Below are 18,520 nucleotides of genomic sequence, written 5' to 3' on the forward strand. Positions count from 1 at the left end.
CAGTCACGTACAGAAGGACCTGCATCAGCAAAAGCTTTATTTCCCTTATCCCCACTTCATGTTACATTCAAATAAATAAATACACAGCAAAGAAGAACTCCAAAACATTTTAGAACTCGCATATTCAGCTAGTTTGGGCACATCACTTAAACACAGGAGAGGATATTGTTTCCGTACACTGTCGGCCTATGTACAGCTCCTGGTGTTGAAATAGGGGCTTGTTTTACCTGAAGGGGAACAGCTAAAAATAAAAGCACTCTTAATCATCTAAACAATAGAGTATCTGATTGCACAAGAAGAACATGTGAATCTGATAAACTCAGACAATGAAAAGATGATATTTTTAGCTAAAATTGGAACTGGATCTAAAGGCAGACAAACTGTGTTGTCCTCAGGTTTTCATGATCCACCATTTTTATTTTCTTTAAGAGCCACCTGATGGCTCTTATTAAAGAACGGGTAATGGCTCTAACTGCATCCGTCAAACAAATGCAAAGTAGTCAGACCATAATTGCGTACCCCTAGTGCCATATTTTTATTTTTACAAACTCGTTTAAAGCTTTGTGCACTGGGTCTGAGAGGGATTAGATCAGTTGTTTTATGACCCCTTTTAAGTTTTTCCACCCATATTTTTCCATTTCTTCTAGATTAAAGTCAAAGTGTAATCCTTTTATCGCAACTTACTGGTACACTAGTGGTGTGTTGAGGTGCTGTGATCAGATGCTGCTATGTCTTCGTTAAGTCTTTGTGCTCCCCTGTTCACCTCTATTTGCAGTGAGATTGGGAACTGGAATTGGCCCTGTCACTGTTTACGCTGGCCTCTCATTTGAGTTAGCTTCACGTTCTCTTACACACCCCTTGTTTTGCTGTCAGAGCACTACTGATTACAGCTGGGACTGATGAGTCCAGACATGTGAGTAAAGCACAGGGACTGTGGCTGAATACTAAGTGAATATTTAGGGAGCTGCCTCAACACATCAGTAGATCAGCAACTTTAGCATTCACTCTAAGCCTACATTACACTATCCATACATCATATGGACATGATAAAAGATAAAAATAAATCCTGAACCATGTGCAATTATTGAAACCCCCACTCATATAACTTATAGCTCTAAAATACATTAAAACTTGAAAAAAAAAAAAAGAACAAAAACAAAACAAACGAACCACAACAAAAAACAAAAAAAAAAAAAAAAGCAGCCTACAGACAAAAGATTAATACAGAGAAAACACACCAATCTTACAAATCACACAGCCACTCTGGCCAATATTATTTCTTTTCGAAAATAACTTCAGCTCTATTGAACGAGATTTGTTTCACTGTGACACATAATTGTAATTATTTGGAAAGACAGAAAATTGTGACCCAGGGCAAATTTTAGCTGTTAACACTTTTATTATAGTTCAACAGTGAATCATTGGGCTTTACTTTTCAGTGATTTTGTGGATATGCCCATTTTGCACAAGTCAACACATAGGCTAAAGATTAGATCATAACATTGTAAGCCTGGTCAGCAAGCAGTAATTTTAATGAAATCATACAGTTTCTTAAAGTTGTAAGAACATTCCTTTGGAATTATATACCACGCTGCTAACAGTGACCTTTAACCCTCCAACACTACTTCAGAGAAACATGTGATTGAAGTTGGGAAAACAGCTTAAGAGTCTTGACACTGTAGTGTAAACAGCTCAGACCGATTAGCTGTCATAAGAAAACATGCATTATGAGGTGGGAATAACAGGACTGTCACTTTGGATCATGCCTCTGGAAAACCGTATTTCTCCATCAGTCATTCTTAAGCCTTACATTCTTAAAGGTGAGTCTACCAACTCACCTTTGGGCTTCAATCACCCCACAAATAAGAACATTCCAGGCCTTCACAGAACTCGTGATTAGCTTCAAGCACTTTGCTGTTTTCCTGTTATTGGCCTCTGTTTTCCTCTGCACCCCTTCCATTATTATTCTTTCCTCTGCAGATGCTGATCCTTTATTCTGTCCTCCCCTAAGTGTCTTATCTCTTCTCTCCCATTGCCTCCCCTCCCTTCCTCTCCAGTTCATCACCTCTAGCTTCCAGACTCCAACCTATAATTTCCTCTTGTGCCTCTCAATGCCCTTTGCGTTGCTCTTCAGCTACATTCATGATAACCAGCAAAATAGCACCAAACAATAAACAGAACAACACAACTACAACATTTGTATAGCTACAACTACAACTGCTACAGCAGCAGGTTTCTCCCTGCATTCAGTCCTGCACAGATATTGACAATAAAAATTACCTTTGTAAATGCATTTCTTCTACAGAGGCCTGTAGTCTCACGGTGCTCGGTGTGGTTGGGCTCTGACAGGCAGTGAAGTGTATGTGAACGTCTGAACAGAGCAGCGCTTACTCAGCCCCTCACAGCCCTGTGCTAATGAGAGGTGTGTATGTGTGTATGTGAATGCTGCAAAGGGCTGTCACACTGACTGACTGACACTCCCTTATGCCTGAAATAACTCTTACACACATCAGGTGGATGTTGCCCCAAGGTCTCCAGAGCTGAGGTGTCATTTAAGAAACGCAGCCTACATGCTGCCGACTACCAACCCACTGCTGTGCCTATTGTGGAGAAAACAAAACAAGAACTAAAGCAGTACTGCTGGGGTGAATATTGACACTAGATAAGACCAAAAATTGTCGGAAATGTGCAGCTAATCTCACATTGCTTATACAATTTTTATGCATAGAAACACTGAAAAGACTGATAGAGGGCTTCGGGATATTTTGCATGTTACACTTAGGTTTGTCTTTTCCAGTGCAGGGATCCAACCTAGCATTATGTTCGCATCATCTGTCTGAGCTTCTGCTCTTTGCTCTGTACTGCCTACTGCACCAATAAGCAGAAGCGATAAAAAACATCTTCCTGTCATGAAACTGACACCTAGCAGCCCACAGCAAAACACTGCAGAATAAACCACTATGGAGTATGAATTCAGTTTGCAGGCATTGTATATTTTACTTCTTTCTTTTGCTATGTAAAGCACCTGGCCAGGTGTTCATGAAAAAAACTGACTTGTTCTGAAAATCTGCTGAAAACCATCCATAGCAAAACATCTCCGATCCAACAGTACACTACTGGTCTCAGACTGAGTCTGTCTGATTACCTGGTTTCAGCATTTAAAATGCTCATTGAGCCCCAAGCCCTCCCTCGTTCTGCTATCTCAGGCTTCTTTCTTCTCCCTGTCAGGGAAAATGCCAGAGAGGTGCAGCGAGAGCCGTGCTCCGCTCCCAGCGCTGGTAATTTGACAGCGAGCAGAGAGGGTGCAGAATAATTGGAATAGCATTTGCGTGTCAATGTGACACTGACGAAGAGAGCTCAACATTTAACGTCAGAGGAAAAACGGAAAGTCAGAGATTCCTGGAATAGATTTCACAAGTTGTCTGGAAGTATTGGGTTAATCAGACAAACTAGACAACTGGCCTTTTGTCAGAACTGTTTGTGTCTGATGCTCTGAGAGAACAGACTGGAGCAACAGCAAATGATGATTCTGGCCAAACAGTGGTCTTGTGAACAACAAGCCAATTCTGGCCAGAGCTGGGAATTGGTGATGGTTTTAATTGGACTCAACTCAGTGGGGCAGATGCATTCAGAGACAGTTGGATGATATGACTGGCAGCTTTCATGGAGTGATATTTTTTTGAGCGATGTGTCACATAAATTTCAGCAACAATGGTGCTTTCGTATAATTTGGACAATAGAGGCTGGCAAGTTGAGGAGATGCTGAGACATATTAATTTGTCAGAGCCTGAGTTTGTGTTCTAGTTCCTATAAGAAAGCTCTACATTAAAAGCTGACTGTGTAGCTTATCATTGAGAGAAAGACCAAACTTACCACTACAGGTTACAACTCATAGGATGTTGCTGGCTTGCCAGTGAGGATGACTTTTTGTCCCTCATGTTCTGCTCTCATACTAGCTGCTGCTGCCAGTCTTAGAACTGTGGGACAGCAGTGTAATGAGCAGGATTACCAAGGGAGACTGGCAGGAATAGTGTGGTATCAAAGGAAATCCAGTCAGTGAGGGATATTCAGACAGCAGTCCCATTCTTTTATTCATTGCCTGCGCGCCCAGAATGACTCAGCTCACTCTCCTGCTGTCAAACCCTGTCATTATCCATTAGTGTGTTTCTGTCTCGCCAGGGACCGCCCACTGCTACCGCTGGCATGCGTGAGTAGGTGCGTTAATGTTTGTGTGTATGATCAGGTGCACATATAGAGTGTTTTGCGTAGTTATGTATGCGTTCATTATGTGTACATACCTGAGGTTGCCCTAGTGGGCACGTTTTCTGCCATGATTGTTGTAACACTGTGAGCTTGATAAGCAGTATCAAAGGCTCCAACAAGACCATTCAGAGAGATGGAAAAATATAGACCCCCTGCATGTGTGTGTGTGTGTGTGTGTGTGTGTGTGTGTGTGTGTGTGTGTGTGTGTGTGTGTGTGTGTGTGTGTGTGTTTGTTTTTGTACAGTGCCATGCATAACTTCTATATTTTGCATTTCTACATTTACATAAAGGAAAGTGTTGTCCATTAGATCTTAAACAAGTGCTCTGACAGGATGGCGTTATCCTACCCTGGCCGCATTTAAGTTGGATAGGTAGGGGTCTGAGATAGCCAAGAATTTTTTTCATTACAATTTTATGGAAGCTTGTTTTTGCCGCACTTTTTACCATCTAGATGCTGGCGGAGTTAAGTCAAAATTTCAAGTTATATTTTCCAGTTTCGACTTATTTTCTCAGAAGATTGAGTTGAAATTTTGAGACAATAACCCGCAATTTTTACTTATGGATGCCAAAAAATGTTTTTTTCATTTGTGGAAAAAAAGCTTCAAAAGAGTTTGTCCTCAAGATTACTTTTTCCATCTGAATGACTGACATCATGTTAGCTATCTACCTTAGGAAGGAAAGGGAATAGGGCGATTTCTTTGTCCCCGAGAACGAGTCATCGTAGCCTGTAAGATCTTGTAATAGGCCTTTGAGAAACATAAAATATTATGTATAAAACTGTGATGTTTTTGTGTTTAAACAGACATTACACATACAAATCCAGTTTGTGATGCTTCTAGTTATGTTGCTTTTAATGGATTCTTTGTAGATATTAAGTCTTCTTAGGTTTCCTAAGACTTGCAGTTACTTCTGAACGTTTTTTTCCAATGTGGTCAGCTCTACTGATCTAGTGAACAGTAAGTTCTCTGTGCACCACACTGCAAGTGGATCTGACATACTATGTCACAAAGAAAAAATGAGTGGGAGAGAGGGACTCCACCTACAGCAGGGTATTGTAGGGAAACTATCCTGATGGGCTCCAGCCTCCTACGTCATTGTAGAACTTTAAACACAGAGAAAAGGTAAACAGACAAGAGCTCAAGGATCGGAAAAGATTTCAAATAAGAGGCCAAGCTGGAGACACAGACTCACTTACATACACATGGTACAGTTACTGCATCCATTTCTATCTAAGAGAAAACATAAAGCATGTCCTGCGGTGCAAATTTGTGCAAGCTCTGTCACAACAACCTGTATTATTTTGCAGATCATTTTTATATTTCATAATATAGAGAGGCAGAGAATGCCTAATTTTTATGTTGTCCCCTGCTTGTGAGCCATTGTAAGACACTATTTAAAATGTGTTTGCAAGTGATTTAAATGTCGAACGCCTCCACTGCTCGGAGTGCTGAGGCATACTGTACCATTGTATATCACATACACGTGGAAAGGCCAGGTTGCTGAAATTGTTCAGGTGCTGTACAATCAAAAATTTCGGTAGCAGAAAAAAAAAATGCAATTTCATTTCATCTTGATGTACAGGAAAAACTGTGATTCATCAGGAAATGTTCTCATGAGAATTGCAATTCTGTCAAGTTGCAATTTCATGTACTCATGTGAAACAATTTGTGGTGTGAGTATGTGATGTAAGTGTGTGTGTATGTGTGTGTGCGTGTGTGTGTGTGTGTGTTTGAGATAAGGAGGCTAAGGAGGCTAAGGAGGCTGGGCCTTAGGCGTTCCTCCTCTTTTCTCTCCTCTCAGCTTTGTTCCCTGAGGAGAGCAGGCAAGAGGCCAGAGCTGGCAGGCAGGTAGAGATCCAGATAAGACGGACAGAAAGAGAGACGAGGATGTGTGCATCAGTGCGTATGTGTGCACGTGTAAATCAAGGTGGGAGGGCAAACCTATATCTTGTCAGAGAGAAAAAAAGAAGAGTAAAATCTGATGAGAGAAAGTCAGGAAGAAAGGATAGTAATGGAGGACAAAAACCAATACACACACACGCACGCACACATACATGCACACACACACACACACACACACAGAAGAGAGACAGATATGATAAAAAAACAAAAAAAGTCTTGACAGGAAACAGAATCGAGGGAAAGAGGGAGATGGAGTGAGATGTAATAGAGAAAGGGACAGAGACAGAGTGATGAAATCAAAGGGTGAGAGGCAAAAGGGAAAGAAAATGAAGAACGAAACTAGCAGAGAGCGAAAGAGAGCATAACTGAAATGGCGTGAGGGAGTTTCATGCCAGTAGTGAATTCTTTCAGGCCTTCTGTGTCTAGCTAAGCAGAAAGTCAACTTCTGCCATCTGTAACCCACAGCCTCAACCCACCAGTGACGGTGTGATGCCTTTTTTTCAGTGACAAGCAGAACTACACAGGTACGCACATTTATTTTGGTAACCCCAAATCTGTCATCTGTCTAGCTACCGACTGATAATCCTACATTCAGAAATAATCTGGAGGGTAAATTCTTGCAACTTGACTGTGAGGAATGAACAATTGCTGCCATTGGAAACCATAAAAACTACACATTGATCCAATGTTTTTCACCTGATGCATTTCATGAAACTGGACTGAGCAAAAGAAGGAAACTCAATGCAGCAAATAACGTAGCCAATTACTTCACATGTGGTGAAATCCTCTCTGCACATTCACATGCACACACATCGGCATGCACTTAAAACCCTCAGTTGTCTTTTTACAGTTGTCTTATGTTTCATTATTAATCAGCACTTCACATCATGTGTGTCACATTTTTCCAAACCTCTGGTGCAGTCGTGTTTCCAGACATTTGGGAATGGCAAAAAATGAAAATATCTCTATTTAGTTTTTATAAACTAAGAAAATGGGAAAGTGTCGTTCATAACTTCTAATAGTTTCCTCAAATTTAAATTTCTTTCATAGTGAATGTTCAAAAGATAAATCATCAACCTATTAGCCTATTTGCTGATAAATTATAAATGAAGGCATTGTGTATTTCTTTTTTCTTTTCTTTAAAGAAAATGATATTCACAAATTTGCATATCTTGCAAGTCTGATTTTGTGAATAATCCTCTTAATTAACATTTTTTTTAAATGTTCCTCTTGTTTTAATTTCTGTTATGTCCACTGGCTTCCATCTTTTCAGGGGAGAGCTTTCACCCATGTGTTTCAAGTTTGTCTGTCACGCCCCCCAAGTGCCCCGTCCATCACACCTGAACACCATCTGGTTGTCAACTGTTGTCCTTTGTATCTGTTGCATTTGGCCTTGGAGTCCCACTTTTGTCTTTGACATTAGTTGGCTCATGTTTACTGATAATTACTGAACTGTAAATGAACGTAATTTTATTGGTACATTGAAAAAATGCAAATAGGGATTTTGGCAAAGAGGTTTGTGATTATATTGTTATTTCCCATGACACCCATTAAGAAAAGGTTGTAACAATATCATTTGGTACGTTCTCAATAATAAAAAAAAAGCAGACACTCACACTTCTGCACACTTGTGTATTGTGTGCACCCACAGGAGAGAAAACTGACTTGAGTTTTAAATATTTACTTTAAGATGCAAAACAGGTAATGTAACAAGAACTCAGTGTACTCGTTCCATAGACAACTCCGACAACCAGCATTGAGTGCCACTGCTATTTCCTAATTTTGTAGAGAGAAAACAAGACACACTACTGTCTCTCCAATAGCGAACACTTAGTTTGTTAATGTACAGAGCTCTAAGGAATGAAGGCAACCATCCAAAAAGAGCTGGTGTCAGAGTGGGAGGCTGATTTACTGAAAATGGTGCATGCTATTACAAAATTGGGTACACTTTGTCCCCTAAAATGATTCAGTAGAGCTTTGCCATGTTGTTTGTCACAGATTGTCCTTTGAAATGAAAGCGAGAAAAATAAGAACTTCCGTTTTACAATTTAATTGCACAAGGACAAAACTCACTTTCCTGCAATTGCAATCGCTTGTGATTATTGTCCATCTGTACCTTTAAAACAACAAGCTGTCAGTGCAAGTCCAGACAAATTGACTGAAAGTTGGAGAAATATTTCCCACTCTTTTCATGGCATAGTAATAAAGTTGAGGCAGGCTGAGGTTAGATTGAGTTGGCAAAGAAAGCAGAAAGAAAATGCCGCATATCACCAAATAACATTTATAATGCACCCAAACTTTAGAGACTGATCACACATAATAGTGGAAGTGTTGCGAGAGGGAAGTTTTCCTTCATTCCTGGACATCTTTGGAGAGGCTTATTTGCCGAACAGTGAAGAAGTGCAGCTCTAATGGGCAGCTGAGCTTCACTTTATGTTGCTGTGTGTTGCAGAAAATGGACCTTTAATACTTTAACTCCATGCCCAGTCATCTTAGGTTAAAACTATGTAGCTTCCTCAACACTGTTATTGTGGTGCCTGCTGTTTGATGTTACTGACCTAAAACTTTAAGCCTATTTTAGCATTGCACTCATAGCTTCAGAGGCATGTGTACAATGAAAAAGTGAAAGTAGATATGCCTTTCCCTGCTGTGGCTGCCTGCCTTTATGGCACAATCTTTTTGTCTTGTTTTGTAGTGTATTGCGCTATGAGACTGTGCTGCAGAACTTGACTGGTTTCTATACTCTCAGTAGGCGGATCGACTGACAGCTCTGATGTTGCATGAAAAACAGGTTCGACTGATGAGGGCTCCGGCCGAGCGGGAGTTTGGCCGGCGGTGCGTTGCAAGAATGTTGGCTCTATGGGAGATCTGTGTTATTGAATGGGGCTCACTTTGAACTCGGCACTTGCTCAGTGCCTGACAATGGACTTATAACAAATGTACCAGTTCTTCAGTTTATGCAATGTCAACAGCCAGGACAGAAGCTCTGGTGGGCTGTACAGGGAGTGTGGGGTGTAAACAGAAAAAGGAAGAAAATCAAGAGTTTGGGAGACAGAAAGATATAGAGAGCAGAGTGACAGTGGTAGTGAAAAATATCACACCGAGGGGCAGTGTGAGAGAAACAGGGATAAAAAGAAATGAGAGAAATGGAGAAACGAAAGGCAAAGAAGCACAAGACACAGAAACAGAATACCAGTGGAGCACAGTGGTACAATATGTGACCCAAATATGACAATGAAATTAGCTACAAAGAGAAGTGAGTAGAGATGAGATGCTCTCATGGGCCTCTCGCACTGTAATTATTCATGAACTGCGGTCATTCATTCATATGGAGAACCTGTTAACCACATGCTGATCCGGCATCAGTTACACCTGTTTTTATTTTTTGTTTTTTTGCTATTTATCTGAATGTTTATGCTTCATTCTCAATGATTTTTTAAAGTAATATTTCTAAACACTGTTTTTCCAAATGATCTTCCAGGATCCCATATATTGTTTCTAGTAATTTGACTCAGCTGACAATTAACTATACACACAAAGCAAATTCTCACCTGCACAGTTACTGTCCTGTCTCTGTTCACAGTACCGTAGCTTGGTGACTTTTGTGCAATATCAGCTCCTCCTTTAACAAGTCTCTGAGTAGAACTATGACATCTTTAAGGTTTCCTTAGAGAGGCCTTTAGAGACGTTCACCATGTATTTTTTGGTTGTCACTTTATTATAGGATAGGTTATATAGGATGAGTTACTTTCAGAATTAAATTTTAAACTCCAGAGATTCTGGTGGTGTGAATGTTTATAGCGCTTCATAAATTAATAGAGGTGTTAAGCTGTGTGTACCTTTAAATTTATTAATAAAAGAAAGTATTTACATGTCCAGTGATCACGTGTTTAAGTTAAAACCTAGTTGCAGACAAACATCAGGACTGTTTGGCCCAATGAAGAGGCTGCTGCACTGTGTGTGCCTCAAATTAATAAACATTCACAGCATTTTCATCATATTTTACAAACAAACTCCTATTGTTTGAGATGTGCCTAATTTAAATTTGGATCTCTCTTGAACCTTCTATCCTGCAATTTATATTAACAGTAGTGGGTATAAATATACATTAATTTGTGATGCAAAGATTATTAAAATTAAAGAGAAGTTTTAGATTCATGGACTTTCTGTTTTTTTTTTTGTTTGTTTGTTTTGTTTTTTTAATGCAGTTTTCTATTTGTGAGACAATATAAACTGCGCTGGAAGTGTTGTGTCCCAGCAGAGCTTGAACATCAGACTTGAGCTTCATGCCTATGCATCAGGAAGCATCTTGTCACGCTGCTTAATCCATTAATCTGTCCTGTGCTGCAGTCTAATAGAGAGCCGTCCGTTGCGAGTGTATGTGAACACAACGTGGATGACATCTGGATGATGAGCTGTCGGAGCGGTGATAGACAGACTTGTAAGCAACGGCAGCTGAAAGTTAAAAGGATACAGCCTATTGCTCAGTGAAAAGAGAGAGGAAGCAGCGAACCACCTTGCCAGCCATCCTGCCTAATGATTGCGGCCCACAAACCCACATACCAGGATAGATCAGCCTTGTGTCACATCAGCACAGCATTATTAATGACACACACTTAAAACCTTATTACAGGGCCCAGCTCTTGGGCATGCCTGATGGCTCAGAGGTTCAGCCAGGCTGAGATTTGCCAGGTAATGAATAAATGACACGCTTAACCAATCCACAAAAATAACATTTTGCTACATTAATAAAAGAAAGAAAGAAAAGTAGAGTTTATAAAAATGGAATACCGCTTTCCATATGAAGAACAATTGCAGCCATGTTACAATAATGACTGTCAGATGGCGGTAATGAACAGGTAAGATTATGGGCTGGTGTGATAATATTATTCCCCATGGCCAATTTTTATATTCAAAGAAACTTAAATAGCTGAAATATGACATGGCTATAGACTTAATACTTGTCATTAATCTTCACAATGCTTCCACAGAAAATGAATGAGAAATTCTATCAGCTTTTCATTGTAGGTGCCTAAAGAGAGACGGTCAACCAAAGGCAGGGAGCTATTCAACTGTCATCAATATTAGCCCCTTTCATGTCATGTTTTTTGTTAAGCTGCACTAATATATTTAAATTAACAATGGGATGAATTACTATGGATGAAAGTAAAAAGTGTCATTTGAAATGACAAACTGACAGGGGGTTATTACCGGTACATGTACCAAACTTTGCAGTTCCCTGAAGCTTTAGAGAACATTTCAGCGTCTTTCGGTCGTCTGTTTTGGTTTTACTTGGTTGCTTTATATTTTACTTGCACCGCTAAGAGGTGGTTAACGTTATTTACCTCCCCCATCGATAGGTGGAAGGTTATGTTTTCACCCATGTTTGTTTGTATGTTTTTCTGTCTGTTTGTAATATGTCAGTAATGTAACTCCAAGAACATATGGTTTTATTTTCAAGGTCAACGATCAAGGTCATCAAAAAATGTCAAAAATTAAAAAAGAAAAGTCCCTATTTCATCACTGACAAAATTTTAAAATTCAAGATCTCTGTGAGTTTTTCATCGCAATGAGATTTGGTAATCAGGTATAAATACTTACTGTTGATAATTCATTGTCTTTTTCTATTTTAATTTAAAATACAATACAGTGAGTTACAAATCACATACACATACAATTCATGTTGCTGCAAATTTATTTATTTTTTAAAAATTTGTTTATTTTAGAGGATGCTATTAGATTGCATAAAATGAATAAAATATATCCAGACTATATCTGCCATTATCTGCTCATGTGAAACTCATTTTTAAATAAAAAATATAAAATCATATTTTACAGTTTTTAAAAGAAATTTAAATATACTTCTAGTCTTTGTGATCTAGTAATTTACAACACTGGTTGTTATTGGCAAATACAAAATTTGTTGTTGGGGAGGTATATCCTCTACTTAGTGTCTTTCTAGTTTTAAAAGTAACTTTTTACAACTTTACCTGATGACAAAAGTAACTCATTACAATACTTTTGCATCACAAAAAAAAGTCACCTTTTACATTTGTACGTTTGCCACAGATCCAGCGGTTGTTTAGACTACTGGATATTTGCCTGCAAGTATTTTGACTTTAACTTATTCCCTGATGAGATGACGTTCCATCCATCCATCTATCCATCCATCCATCCATATTCTGCCACTTATCCAGGGCTGGGTCACAGGGGCAACTGCCTAAGCAGAGAAGCCCAGACCTCCCTTTCCCCAGCCACCTCCTCCGGCTCACCTGGGGGGACACCAATTTTGAGTGACAGCTTTAGATGAAATGTTGTATACTCAAAGCTTAGCAACTGCATCATTCACCTCCTTAGTTAGTAGCTGACAGCCACCCACTATCACCCTGGCAAAAAATAATGTGAATGCTTAAAAAATGTAAGGGCAGTCCTTTGCCATCCTTCTTGTAGAAATAATTGACAGTGATGGACACAGGACATTCTAGTAGTATGCACCTGCATCAATGAGTCAAGCTTTTTCTTATAATAAATGGAACAGAGAAATGTTGTAACCTATTACCTATACGTAATGAATTGCTTATTATAAAAGTGATTTCAGTGATTACTTGAATTGTAAAACTAACATTACTTGTCATAAATAAAAATGTGTCTGATGATTGTTGTTACCTAATACTGGTCTGAACTGAATTGAATGTTTTAGAAGAAATGTGCTTCCTTTTCATGCTGACCAAAATGCTGCTGTACTTGAAGAATGTGGGCTTATATGTTTTTGTAATCAAGGAATATCTTAGCAGCAGCATTTCTTCTTCTTTTCTGCGTTGTCTTAATTACTTTTCTGTTTTTTGGGGCAGCAAAATTACAGAATAAGCCAATCTTGTTTTCCCACTTGGTAAACATCAAATTCACACCTGCTGCATTTGTTTTACTGCTAGTGAAGCCTTTGTAATTCTTCCCCCTCTAACCAAGTTAATATGGAGGGCATCATACAATGTAAAAAAAAAATATCTGTAACACCAACCAGTGTTCTAACGCGTGTATGTGGGAACATACTAAAAGTGTTGTTGTAAAAACAACAATAGCCAATTTTGAAGGAGGAGAAAGGACCATTCACAATCAGCAGCGGGCACAATTGTACACTTACATCTGCAAAGTATATCAAACCCAAGCTCAGTAGCGTTAGCTTGCTAATATAACACGCTGTCTTTACTCCAGCTTGCCACTAAATCTCTATGACCAGTCTTACTGCATATAGTGAACAGAGGTGTCAACTAACCTACTAGGCCAACTCTTGTGATGTTGAGAGGAGAGTGGGCTTGCTAGTAATGATAATGACTAGGTCATCTAACTTTTTAGCTATCTGCACACAACAGTTAGCATTCAGAACACATCCATTTTTGCATTTAGACAGATTTATCTATTCAAGCGTCCCCTGGAATCACACAGACTTCCTCTTATTTTCAGCAGATTCATTATAGGACTTGTTGGTGTCAAAGCGTATTGTGAAAAGGTGCGTTTGCACCATAAGCATTTTAAGGATGTTTAGAAAGTACACTTGTTATAGCTGTGGCGTTTATGTGAAAACACTTACGGGGTTATCTACAGATCACGAAGGGCTACACAAAAATGAGGCACATTACCAGTGTACACGTTGTATAGCAAGTTGCAAGTCTCACTTCAAATGTCTTGTTTACTGTCACCATCAGCTTTCATCTTTTGTGTCACAATGTGAGACTGTGAGGGACCTTTATAGAGCCATATGTAATCCTGATTATAGACTTTAAGTTCTTCCCTCAGTGTTCCCTCCATGTGGTGTTAATTAGTTCTTGTCTCTGCGGCTCCCTGCTTCAAATTATTGTTTCTCATTTCCTGTTATATTTTGGTAGTGATTTGTCTCATGTGTCTTGCATTTAGTTTAGCTTCCTTTATATCAGTGTCCTGAATAGTTTCAGCTGTGTTCTCTGGTGTGTACTTATGGCCTATTTCCTTTGTTCTTTTTTTTTTTTTTTTTTTTTGTTAACCTCCCCTCATGTGCTCCCTGTTCTCTGAAGAAATTTGGATATAAAAAAGTATATTACAGTAAATTCAAGGTTTAGTTACTGAATAGTTATTTTATTTATTTATTTATTTTTTGATGACTGTCAGTCATCTTTCCCTGAAATTGTGTGAACCTGCTCTCATCTGTGTAGAGATACCAGATGCCAGTGGCAGACCTGTTCTGGTATTCTCAGAGAAATGCCAATCGATTTGCATAGTCCTGATCTGTGAGCACAAATCGCACTTGACAGTGATTGTTTTGTTCCTCCTTGCACAAAGAAGCAAATACTGGTCCTGCAGCTCAGTTGATGGCCTTCTACAGTCCCATCCTGCTTTCCTTGTGTAGTAGCCTATCTCCTGGTGTCTCTAACACACACTTGAGAATGTGCTTGGAGACACAGGAAACCTTCTTGCAACTGCAGCCGTGAACATGCCATCCTGGTTGAGCTGAGTTATCTGTGGAACCTGAAAGGACAGCTTGTACCATCTCATGCTAACAGTATTGACAAGGACACTAGCAAAAAGGAAAACTTGGCCACTTTTCTGGACATCGTTTTCATTGTGTTTCACAGTGAACCTGAACTGTGTCCAAACAATCTTAGGCGTCTGCAGCACCAGGGAAACTTGCAGTATTCAGTGTGACTCTAAATTTAGGCTACTCTTGATTTAATTGGTAGACATTGTTCTGTTTGTATTGGTCATTAAAAGCCATTTGGAACAGAACACTTTTATTGTTACAAGTTTTCTGTGGTGGTGTTCTGTTGTGACGTATTTGAATTAAATGAACAGAATTAAATGTGAAGGCGCAGGATGTAAGTTTTACATTTAGTAAGAACTGCAGCAGCATTATTACATTATTATACAAAGTAAAGCTCAGATTTTATTAAGTGCAACTGAAATACACAATATAATGTGGAATAATATGTGATCAATCAATACGTACTTGATAAAATCTGTAGTTAATTACAATAACATTTTCCTATTTAAAAAAGTAAAGCCATTAATGTAAAAAACAATTTTACAGTTGATATAATCAAAAATGATCAGTAGATTGCTATAATTATAAACCCAGTTATTAGTTTAAGAATAGGATTTTGACTTTTTCTAGGTGGTATATAATTATAAGGTGTTATATTATTACATTAATTATGGAATAAAAGCACAAGATTTTTCACATAAAACGGCATAATAAAACTCAACTAATAACAGTACTTTTCTGCAATGTTAAACCTGATTAATTTTATTAAAACAGTGTTTGAGTGTATGATTATGTACTTTCATTGTTTTTACACATGTAAATACCTTTTATTTAATACAAAAAAATTCTGTGACAATACACGAGAATTCATAGAAATTTAAAGCCAAAGAAACTGCATTTAAATTTACTGTCCTGAAAAAATACTGAATATTCTGTATTTTATTTATAGAAAATATCCATATTTTTATGTGATGGTAAATTTCCATTATTTTAGGGTATTTTTCTGGCACCCCACCTGTTGGAAAATACAATTTTTTATCTCCCCCCCCCGCCGTTTTTTAGTGTAGCGCTGCAATAAAACTCTGCACCGGTAGTCAAGAGGATACAGGAAGTTTTAAGTGGTATTTGGGTGAGGTTGCACCCTTTATCTCCCACACTGCTCTGTAGTAATTGCACTGTTTGCATGGAACAAGTGCCTCCTGTTGAGTGTTTCCATCATTTTGAAGGTTATGGCACTTTGATGTAATGTGAGCTGCTTCATTTGAATATCTAATGCCACATCCTGCATTTAAGGTGGTTCTCTGGTGTACATGTGGACCACACCAAGAGTTTCAGAATTAAAACATGAACTTCAAGATACTGTAGTAATGATAAAAGCCTACTGTTTCCTTATTAATGTGTTAACAAATACCCCCAAAATTAGGACCTTTTTATGATAAAGGGATATAGTTGAATGTACAAATAGGTACAGTTTAATGCTATAAAGTGTTTGCTAATAGTTTATATAGAGACTGTAGATGCCTATAAGGACCTTGGACTGTGGCTGGACAGCAAGCTGGACTGGACGAGCAACACAGAACATCTGTACAGGAAGAGACAGAGCAGGCTGTACTTCCTGAGGAGGCTGCGTTCTTTTAACATCTGCAGGAAACTCCTGGAGATGTTTTATCAGACTGTTATAGCGAGTGTCCTGTTTTACACTGTGGTGTGCTGGGGGGGGCAGCACAACCAGGAAGGACACATCCAGGCTGGACAAACTGATCAGGTGGGCCGGCTCTGTAGTCGGCATGAAACTGGAGTCTCTGGTGATGGTGGCAGAGAAGAGGACTATGGACAAACTACTGGGCATTATGGATGATACCAGTCACCCTCTGCACACGGTCATCAGCAACCAGAGGAGTTTGTTCAGTGACAGACTGCGACTGAGGAGGGGCAACAGGAGGACAGTCGGGGGGGGGGGCTGAGCCTGAGCCTGAGCCTGACCATAAACACAATGTAACGTAAAACAGTGCTGGACAATGAATAATATCAATGTGCAAGTATTACCTCAGCTGTCTGACATCTTATATCTTATTTGTCTTGTTGTGTCTTTGCTTATTATTTATCTATTTATTCTTTGCTTGTATATTCCTGACTGTATATTTCTGACTGTATATTCTTGTAGATTTCTGACTGTATATTTCTGACTGTATATTCTTGTAGATTTCTGACTGTATATTTCTGACTGTATATTCTTGTATATTCTGTAGATTTCTGACTGTATATTTCTGACTGTATATTCTTGTATATTTCCGACTGACAATATTTCCAACTATATCTCTGCTTGTGTGACTATAATGACTATAATGTAATCTAATCTAATCTAATCTAATCTAATCTAATCTAATCTAATCTAATCTAATAAATTCATCAATATAACAACCAGAATGGTTTTAATAGACCTTAAATGTGTCAAATGAATGGTTGAGAGATTAGAAATGAACAAATAGTACAGTATCTATTGTATTCATTATTGTGTGAACTTTAAAACAAGAACAACAAAACTGTTAATAAATGTTCAATGCTGGATGTGTGCCAGACACACCCATTCTCACTCTGCTTGTGTTTATACCGCAAAAACCAGATACTAGTCGTTACAATCAACAGAAGCTGTCTGTCCTGGTCTTTCACTTGATGGTGCCAGTTTTCTAAGAACTCTGATATTACTGATAACACAGTGAGCATCACAGAGATTTCACAAACACAGTTGCACCTGCTATTTTAAGAAATCATCTACACCAGCCATTCCCAAACTTAAGATGCTGATGCTGATTTGCTGTTGTCGGGGGCACATTCAGTAGAACGATACGCAACACTTTGCTACGGTTTCTGGGCTGTGATCATGCTTTTTCCAGAAGTGATATCCAGTCAGTTGCAACATGCATATACCCTGCTGCATTAAAATGTGCATGAAATGAATGTCACAATAAAAGAAAAAAAACCAAAACAATTTTATTGTGCTTTTTAAGGTTTTCCCATTTTTCTGAGTGTGTTATATACCTTTTTGTAAATTCATGTAAAAGATTCAGTGTTACCAAACTACCCCAAAGGGAGCTATATAGATACCTTGTTGCTAGTCCAGGCTTTTCTTCTGATACTTATCTATATCACAATGTAACAAATTTGCAGAATACCAGCCTAGTAGCTAAACTGGCACATGTTCAAACAAAGAATGCCCAAAGACACAGAAGCTAAAGAGGAATGGTTCAGGCTTTGGGTGAAAAGTGGTGCTTCAGCAGTGTGCAGTGTGAGAAAAATTTGTATTTTTTTTTAACATTAAAGCATGTAAACCTGTTTGAGTACCTGCAAAATAAAAATATGAACCTGTAATATATTACCTGTATAAATGTGACCTGGCAGTGCTAAATGAATGAACAATTTAGCCTCACTAAATAATCTAGAGACCAAACTAATAAGTCTTGCCATTAGCTCTTATTTAGTGTGTGTTTAGCGCTAGTCCATAGGGTGTCCTTCCATCATACAGAGGCCTATAATCCATAACCAGCAAAGATTACAGGCAACTGTACATCTGCTAATTAACCTTGATTGCAAATGAAACCTGGGAGGCATTATTCATTATAACAGAATATACACAGGAGCTCAGTTCAGACGTTTCAGCCTGTGACAAACAACACATAAGTCTATTTCATTATTTGTCAGCCCTTCATGTTTAGGTTCCAATTTTCTTTGTTCTTCAAGTTTAGCAATAGAGGGAATATCGGCTCCTGAGAGACTGTCGTTTTCACAGGGATACGGCGGTAACAGATAAATAAATAAATAAACGAAGCAGCCAGGAGTTGATATG

The 18,520-nt window shown here is 38.6% G+C and overlaps 1 protein-coding gene across 1 annotated transcript in view; it reads right to left on the bottom strand.

Annotated features, from left to right (window-relative positions):
- Positions 1–18,520, bottom strand: part of chst8 (carbohydrate (N-acetylgalactosamine 4-0) sulfotransferase 8) — a 137,102-nt gene that overhangs the window by 16,623 nt on the left and 101,959 nt on the right. The gene's annotated exons all lie outside the window — the stretch shown is intronic.

This window comes from Archocentrus centrarchus, chromosome 3 (assembly GCF_007364275.1).
Source record: "Archocentrus centrarchus isolate MPI-CPG fArcCen1 chromosome 3, fArcCen1, whole genome shotgun sequence".
Classification (NCBI taxonomy): domain Eukaryota; kingdom Metazoa; phylum Chordata; class Actinopteri; order Cichliformes; family Cichlidae; genus Archocentrus; species Archocentrus centrarchus.